This window comes from Muntiacus reevesi, chromosome 20, assembly GCF_963930625.1.
Source record: "Muntiacus reevesi chromosome 20, mMunRee1.1, whole genome shotgun sequence".
In the NCBI taxonomy this organism is placed as follows: Eukaryota; Metazoa; Chordata; class Mammalia; order Artiodactyla; family Cervidae; genus Muntiacus; species Muntiacus reevesi.
Genome location: NC_089268.1, coordinates 48,437,730 through 48,446,196, shown reverse-complemented (window position 1 = coordinate 48,446,196; position 8,467 = coordinate 48,437,730). Strand labels below are relative to the sequence as shown.

Sequence of the window (8,467 nt, the reverse complement as noted above, 5' to 3'; positions counted from 1 at the left end):
CACACCCAGGCCTGTCCTCAGAGCAGGCGGCCTGAGGCCTTCACTGGCTCCCAGGACTGGTTCAGGCCCCAGAGCAGGGAGAGCTGAGCTCTGCACCATCCTCTGAGGCAAGTGATGGGACCTGCAGCTGTTTCTCACCCATGAGCTGATGAAAGTGGCGCAGTGCTCACAGGCCCACCAGACATCGCTGTCCGGGGCCACCCTCTGCTCCTCTGCCTGCCCCTCTCTAATCTCCTTCCCTCTCCTGTACAATCAGGACCGTAAGAGCCACGTCACGTAGGCCAAATCGTGTCTGACGCAAAACCCTCTGTCAACTTTAAGCCTTATCAACCAAAGCAGTGGGCTTCCCAGGTGGCTCAGTGGTAAAGAGTCCACCTTCCAATGCAGGAGTCTCAGGAGACCTGGTTGCAATCCCTGGTTCGTGACGATCCCCTGGAGGGGGAAATGGCAACCCACCCCAGTACTCTTGCTTGGAAAATCCCATGGACAGAAGAGCCTGGCAGGTTAGAGTCCATGGGGTCACAAAGAGTCTCGGGCATGACTGAGCACGCAATCAGAACAGGGTCCTGCTGCAGTGGCACCCCGGGAGTGAGTTACAAATGCAGAGTCTTAGGGCTCGCCCAGCCCTGCTAACCAGAATCTGCATTTAAGCAAGACCTGAGACGTGTGACTGAAAGAACTAGGAAAGCGCGCCTGACTGTTCTCAGGTCCCCACCAGCCTTCCCCTCCTCCTCCCTGCCCCCAGGAGAGGCACTGCCCCCTTTCTGAAGTCTAGAGCTGGTGCTCCTAACCAGCTGGCTCATCCGAATCCCTTGGGCCAAACTCCAGGCCAATTAGGTTAGACTGCCTTGGGAAAAGGCCCAGCATCAGTATATTTTTCATTCCCCAGGCGCCTCTAATGCAGACTACCCTCCAACCGCACTGTGGCTCCGTAACCTGGATTCTGTCGTCCCCTGGGGAGTTTGCTCCCATACCACATGCCCCGTCTCTCCAGAGTGGACCTTCGCTGCCCCTCTGCTCACTCCCTGCCTCCGCCTTCTCCCCTGAGCCCCTCACGTCTCCACCCCCGGCTTGCTTTTCCCTTGGGCGCCCATCACTGTGCCCCGTGGCTCTGCCTTGACCAGAGCCCAGGGAATACTCACCGACGTGGGGTTTTCACCTTGTGCTCATGCGCTAAGTTGCTCAGTGATGTCCAACTCTTCGCAGCCCCATGGACTGTAGCCGCCAAGTTCTTCCGTCCGTGGGATTTTTCAGGCAAGAATACTGGAGCGGGTTGCCATTTCCTTCTCCAGGAGATCGTCCTGACCCAGGGATCAGACCTTTATCTCGTGTTTTCTCTCTAGCATTGGCAGGCAGATTCTTTACCACTGAGCCTCCTGGGGAGCGCATTTTTAACCTTGCACATGGACGGAGCCCTCTTCTGGGGGCGAACCTCCCCTTGATTGCGCCCTTTTCCCAGCTATCGCCCTGTTTTCCTCTAGAGCCAGTGATGAGCCAGGCTCCACATCCTCGTTAGGGGACGCTGTCCTCGCTGAGCCAGCTCGCCCCTGCCACCGCCTCTGCGGACACACCCCAGCCTGCAGACCCTCGGCCCTGGGCCGGAGGACTCTGCAAAATGTGGTTCGTTGTGAAGAGTTCACTGCTTTTGGGTAAACAAGGGAGAACTATTCAAGGAAGCTCCAGTTTCCAGGGAATAAGAGATCAAAGAGTCACCCAGAGAAAGAAGGCAGGGTGGTTTGGGTCCCACCTGGGGAACGCCTGCCCGGGCTTTTTCCTCCCGTGGCAAGTGAGCTGGGAGGGAGTTCCACCTGGACCCGAAGCAGGAGCCAGATGGGACCAGAACACACACGGGCAGACCTCGGAGACTCCGCGGGCTGGGTTCCAGACCACACAATAAAGCGGGCGTCCCGACAGAGCAAGTCACACGCGGGCTTTGGTTTCCCAGGCATATGAGTTATGTCTACTCTTCATTTTAGTCTATAAAGTGCACAAGAGCATGATGTCTAGAAAAACAGTGTGCATACTTTAATTTCAAATACTTTATTGCCAGGGGTCTTCCCTGGTGGTCCAGTGATTAAGTCCTCACCTTCCTATGCAAGAGGCACAGGTTCGATCCCTGGTTAGGCGGCTCAGATCCCTCCCAGCCAAACAATCAAAACATAAAGCAGAAGCAATATTGTTACAAATTCAATAAAGACTTAAAACAAAACACTTTAATGCTAAAAAAAAAAAAAAGTTAACCATCATCTGACATCACAGGGTTGCCCCAAACCTTCAATTAAAAAACAAAACAAAACAATCACAGTAGCTGCAAAGTGCAATAAAGTCAGCCTTTACTTCTTAAGGAAACGTGGATAAAAGCCCAGGGCTCCATCCCGTAGCTGAACAAAGGAATCAGAAGCTCATTGGTCTGGGAGTCAGTAGGGACGCTGCGAGGGCTCTGTGATAGTCTCCTCCCTGCCACGTACACCCATCGCCTGCAGGAACTGCCGGTCTGGAAGATAAGCCACTGCTCACCACTTAACCTTCAGTCACTTTGTTCACCAAGGATGTCATCACTGCCTACCCCCTGCAAGGAGAGAGGAACGCAAAAGGTCACCAGAGAAACACACAAGTTCGAGACAGAGCCCCTGACCCGAGGACCCCCAAAGTCTAGGGGGGAAGAACAGACCATAAACAGATTACACAGTGATTGTCGTTGTTCGGTTGCTAGATCATGTCCCAACTCTGCGACCTCATGGACTGCAGCCTGCCAGGTCCCTCTGTTCCCCACTGTCTCCTGAAGCTGGCTCAGATTCATGTCCATTGAGTCGGTGATGCCATCTAACCATCATGTGATCTAACCCACAAAGTGTGGCCAGGGGTTGAACATAAAAAGGTAAGTTAAGTAACCAACCTCTGGGACACAGGGGAGGGACCTACCCAGCGGCCAGGAGATAAAGTGAGGTTTTTGATCCTGAGGCCACCAAAGCCCCAAGGAGGAAAGCAGGGACTCACAGGGACTGCTGATCCCTTTCATCTTTTGTTTTTTTCTTTCCACTCCCCGTACGTTAATTTACTGAAATGAGGAAATCAAAGGCTACTGTTTTGAAGGGTTTTTGTCAAAACTCTGAAATGGCTGTGCTATTCCCACCTGCAACGGTGAGAACATCCTCTTCCACAGCCCCTCCTCCTCCTCCCGCGCCGTGAACCTTTTCCTAGTTGCCGCGTAGGAAATGGACAGCTCACCTTCTTACACTGCAGTGTAGGTCACCAGCTGTGACCGAGAATCCAGTTTCCTGCAGAGGCATGTTGAATGTGGCTAGGCTGCCTCACCCAAGCAGCTGAAACCCAGAGCAGAGGCCCGGTGTGGATGGGACTTACCCAGATTCAGGGCTCTGGGAGGTATGTGGTGCTTCTGGAAACAACACATCCCACCGGAGAGACCAGAGCCCCGTCAAATTCCTCCTCTGCCAGCACTGCACTGGGACCCTGGGAAGCTCAGCTCACTTTCTGAGATTTTGCTTCCTTGGCATCACAAGTTGGGGCTTCCAGGATGTGGATGCTGAGATGGAGTTTGGTTTGCAGAGCATTTATTAGGCTCCCTCGGGGGTGCAGTGGTAAAGAATCCACCCACTAATGCACCAGACTCGGGTTCGATCCCTGGGTGGGGAAGATCCCCTGGAGAAGGAAATGGCAACCCACTCCAGTACCCTTGCCTGGGAGACCCCATGGACAGGGCAGCCTGGTGGGCTACAGTCAGTGGGGTCATAACGAGTCGGACACAACTGAGCACGCGTGCTGAACACAGACACCTTCAGAGACGGGGGTGGAGCCGTCAAGTTCGGGCAGAAAGAGAAGCTGAACTTGGACAAAGGCTGAGCTGGTCCCATGGGGATTTGGGGAGCATGTGTTGGTCTGTCAGGGCTGGGGCTTGGTGGCCAGGTTTTTGTCCTCCTGCTGGGATCCACCCGTGTACACAGCCCAGGGTACGTGTGACTCTGAACAAGAGGCTGATGGCTGCAGGCTCTCTGCTGACTGCATTCCTCAAGGCTGGAGCCACAAGCCTTTCCTTGGAGGCCCTGGGCAGGGCACCTCCAAGCCCGCCAGTCTTGTCTGTAGGAGGACAACGGTAGGACCTGCCCTATGCTGGGTGACGTTGAAATAAGCCCCGCATTCAGCGCACAGCACGCCTGGGGCTGAGTGGTGCCTGGCACCCAAGGAAACATGCGCTGTGATTGCCAGTGGCATCCCAGGCAGAGTAAGATGGGATGAACGTGGTTCCCTGTCTTTAACTCATCTGGCACAGACGGAAGGACCACATCATGTGTCAGGCGCTGCTCTGTGACCAGAAGTGCTGGTCAAGGGTCCATGCAGTTAACAGGTGGCCAGGGCTGCCCTCATCAAGAAGAGAACCTTTGAGCCAAGACTCAAAGGCAGCAAGAGGCGGGTGGGGAAGCTGTGTGGGCCCTTTGGAGAGCGCGTGCCTAGTGATCAAGACCAGGGGGCAGAAACAGCATGAGCAAGAGGGGGACAGAACTGAGGCCAGAGATGATGAGACCACTTCCAGGTGGGGTTTTGTGCCAAAGGAAATCTCACTCAGGTGAAGTCAGATCTCACTGCCAACTCAGAGGCTCAGAAATGCAGGTGACACAGCCCGGTGATAAACAACACCCTGAGCTTCAATCAGCAAAATGAAGACTGTGGGAAACTCCATGGGAAAAACGACCTGGTTTCTTCAAAAACAACCAAAAACTGGAAAATGGCAAGGAAGAAAAGGGAAAGTGGAGAGCTATAGACTAAAACTCGAACACTTTGGCCATCTGATGAGAAGAGCCAGCTCTTTGGAAAAGACCCTGATGCTGGGAAAGATTGAGGGCAGGAGGACAAGGCGGTGACAGAAGGTGAGATGGTTGGATGGCATCACTGACTCAGTGGACATGAGTTTGAGTAAAGTCTGGGAGATGGTGAAGGACAGGGAAGTGCGGCGTGCTGCAGTCCGTGGGGTTTCAGAGAGTCAGATACGACTGAGCGACTGAACAACAGCAAATAGATTAAAGAAGACAGGCATATAGCAACCCCACAATGTAAACTTTATTTGGATCCCAATTCAAGCAAGCAAACTGTCTTATCATCAGCATCATCAAATGCCCCATTTATAACTGCTCAGTGCTGAGCAGAAAAGTACTGATAATAAGGAATTACCCTGGAATCCAACCAGTCTACTCTAAAGGAAATCAGTCCTGGGTGTTCATTGGAAGGACTGATGCTGAAGCTGAAGCTCCAGTACTTTAGCCCCCTGAGGTGAAGAGCTGACTCATTTGAAAAGACCCTGATGCTGGGAGAGATTGAGGGCAGGAAGAGAAGAGGATGACAGAGGATGAGATGGTTGGATGGTATCACCGACTCAATGGATATGAGTTTGAGTAAACTCCCAGAGTTGGTGATGGACAGGGAGTCCTGGCATGCTGTGGTTCGTGGGGTCGCAAAGAGTTGGACACGACTGAGCGACTCAACTGAACTGAACTGAACCCTGGAATGATTCAAGTGGCCACATGATCTAGGAAAGGGGGATGATGCATCTGGAATCTGCTGTGAGTTCAGGGCGGCCTCCATTCCCATAGCTGCAGACAAGTATTCAGATAATAACTCTGCTTCACTTTCCCAAATTCCTCTCTGAGGTGAGCAAAGAGGTGCAGCCGCAGGCTACTCTGGTCAGTACGGCCAGCAGGCCCGGGAACATTCCTGATCTGGCCCGTCTCACCTCCCTTCCTTGTAATGTTGTGTGAGAACCGAGAACTCATCCACTCAGCCTCTGGCCGTGTGCAGGGCATGAGACGTGGTCATCATTCCCTACCGTCCTCTCCCGACTCTGAGGAAACACTTTGTCATCTGCTCAGGTCTGGGATGAGGAAGTCTCAGCTCAGCCTCTAACTAGACCTTAAGACTGACTCTTCTCCTGACCCATTTATGCTTTCTTTTCCTTTTCTTGAAAGAAGGTTCACGCTCTGTCTCCCCTGCATGCTGAATGCTCTGTGTGTTGGAAGGCATGCCCCTAAGTCCCAGGCAGGATTTTCTTAAACGCTGTAGGTAGGAAGGCAGTCTCTGAATTAGATGGTTTCTACCCAGTGTCCCCGGTGGCTCAAGTGGTAGAGAATTCACGTGCAATGCAGGAGATGCAGGAGATGAGGGTTCGATCCCTGGGTCAGGAAGATCCTGGAGAAGGAAATGGCAACCCACTCCAGTATTCTTGCCTGGAAAATTCCATGGACAGAGGAGCCTGGCGGGGTACAGTCCATGGGGTCACAAAGAGTCAGACAGGACTGAGGAACTGAGCGTGCGCATGCATGCGCGCGCGCACACACACACGCGCACACACACACACACACACACACACACACACACACACATTGAACTTGGAATGCTCTTCCATTTGAAGCCAAGTTTGGATTTTAAGAGAATACAGAAATGTACCAAATGTTACCTTTTCTTGAATTTTGTAACATATGCTTTTTCCTTTTTAATTTCATTTCACTTTCTGTTATTTAAACCTAAATTCAAGCTGATAGGGAAGTATATCTAATAACGTGGACGATTATTGTTATTCCTGGAGTTTACCGTCAGTGAAATCTTGCAGCCTCAGAAGATGCTGGAATATCACTCTGCTCTCTTTAAATCCTTAAGGTGATTAATCTGGAGCTATATTTATATTTAACCTAAATTAAAACGTTGGCTTAAAGCTCAACATTCAGAAAACTAAGATCATGGCATCTGGTCCCATCACTTCATGGCAAATAGATGGGGAAACAGTGGAAACAGTGACTTACTTTATTTTGGGGGGGCTCCAAAATCACTGCAGATGGTGACTGCAGCAATGAAATTAAAAGACGCTTACTCCTTGGAAGGAAAGTTATGACCAACTTAGACAGCATATTAAAAAGCAGAGACATTTGTCAACAAAGGTCCATCGAGTCAAGGCTGTAGTATTACCAATAGTCGTGTATGGATGTGAAAGTTGGACTGCAAAGAAAGCTGAGCGCTGAAGAATTGATGCTTTTGAACTGTGGTGTTGGAGAAGACTCTTCAGAGTCCCTTGGACTGCAAGGAGACCCAACCAGTCCATCCTAAAGGAGATCAGTCCTGGGTGTTCATTGGAAGGACAGATGTTGAAGTTGAAACTCCAATGTTTTGGCCACCTGATACAAAGAGCTGACTCATTTCAAAAGACCCTGATGCTGGGAAAGATTGAGGGCAGGAGGAGAAGGGGACAACAGAGGATTAGATGGTTGGATGGTATCACTGAGTCAACGGACATGAGTTTGGGTAAACTCTGGGAGTTGGTGATGGACAGGGAGGCCGGGCATGCTGCAGTTCATGGGGTCGCAAAGAGTTGGACACGACTGAGCGACTGAACTGAACTGAACTGAACTGATACCTACAATTGCTCTACTGTTGAACAGGCGGCCACAAATGGCTAGCGGCTATTGAGTATTTGAAATACAGATGGTCGAAACTGAGATGTGCTGTAACTATGAAAGGCACACTGAGTCTCCAACATTTTGCAAGAAAAAAAATGTAAATTATTTCAATAATTTTAAACTTATTACATGTTAAAATGATAATGTTTTATGTATATTTGATTAAATAAAATGTCATTAAAATTTTAAAAATGCAATAGATAACTGATATTGAATAAACCCTAATTTTCACCCATCAGAGGGAAAAAGAGAGAGAGAGAACATAGAAATCTAGCTCCGATTCCAATTATGCTGCCTTAAGATATCTACAGAAGAACAGGAATTGGGGAGAATGTGCTTCATCCAAAAGCTCATTAAAGGCACTTAGCTTCCCTTTAGGAATCTGCTGGTTAGACCTCAGGGTTTAAAAAGTGAGTTTATTTTGCTCAGCCTCGAACTGTCATTTGCATTTGGCATTAGCCTGTTAGGATGAGTAACTCCCTGCTTTCTTGCACCAAGCACGTGGCTCACATTTTAACATGAAAGTGCTTTTCTCCACCGTCCATGCCATTCTTCAAAATGGTGGAGAGAAATGGGAAGAAAATCAGGCATGGAAAAAAGAAAAAAACCCATGAAAAGACTCACTCCGTGTCCAGAGTGGAGAGTTCCTTTCATGCCTGCAAAACGAATGTGGGAGCCAGCCCAAGAAATAGAACATCCTGAACAATTAGAAAATGTTGCGTGCCTCTCCCCTCCAAGTAACGCCCATCTGAACCTCAGTATCTCTTGGGGTCAAAAAAAAAAAAACCCAAGTGGAAGAGAGAAAATCCAGGTCAGCTGCCACAGGAGGAAGCCTGGCCGGAAAACAAGTCCATCGGGACAGACGGAGTGATTCAATCTGCAAGTCTGAACAAGACCTGAGTTCTTCAAAAGGGGGTGCAGCCTGCTGGAGACAGCAGTGGGGTGCCCCGGGGAATCTCAATCACCTTTTCTGAAAGGACAGCAAGGGATCCAAAGAGTTTCTGAGACGA

At 50.3% G+C, this 8,467-nt stretch overlaps 1 long non-coding RNA gene across 1 annotated transcript; it reads right to left on the bottom strand.

Moving 5' to 3' along the window:
- Positions 1–2,068: 2,068 nt before the first annotated feature.
- Positions 2,069–7,952, bottom strand: LOC136151417 (uncharacterized). The gene is made up of 3 exons (XR_010660035.1): positions 3,364–7,952; positions 3,229–3,278; positions 2,069–2,569 (listed from the first exon to the last, which is right to left on the bottom strand). It is a non-coding gene; the product is annotated as an uncharacterized lncRNA (long non-coding RNA).
- Between the last annotated feature and the right edge of the window lie 515 nt (positions 7,953–8,467).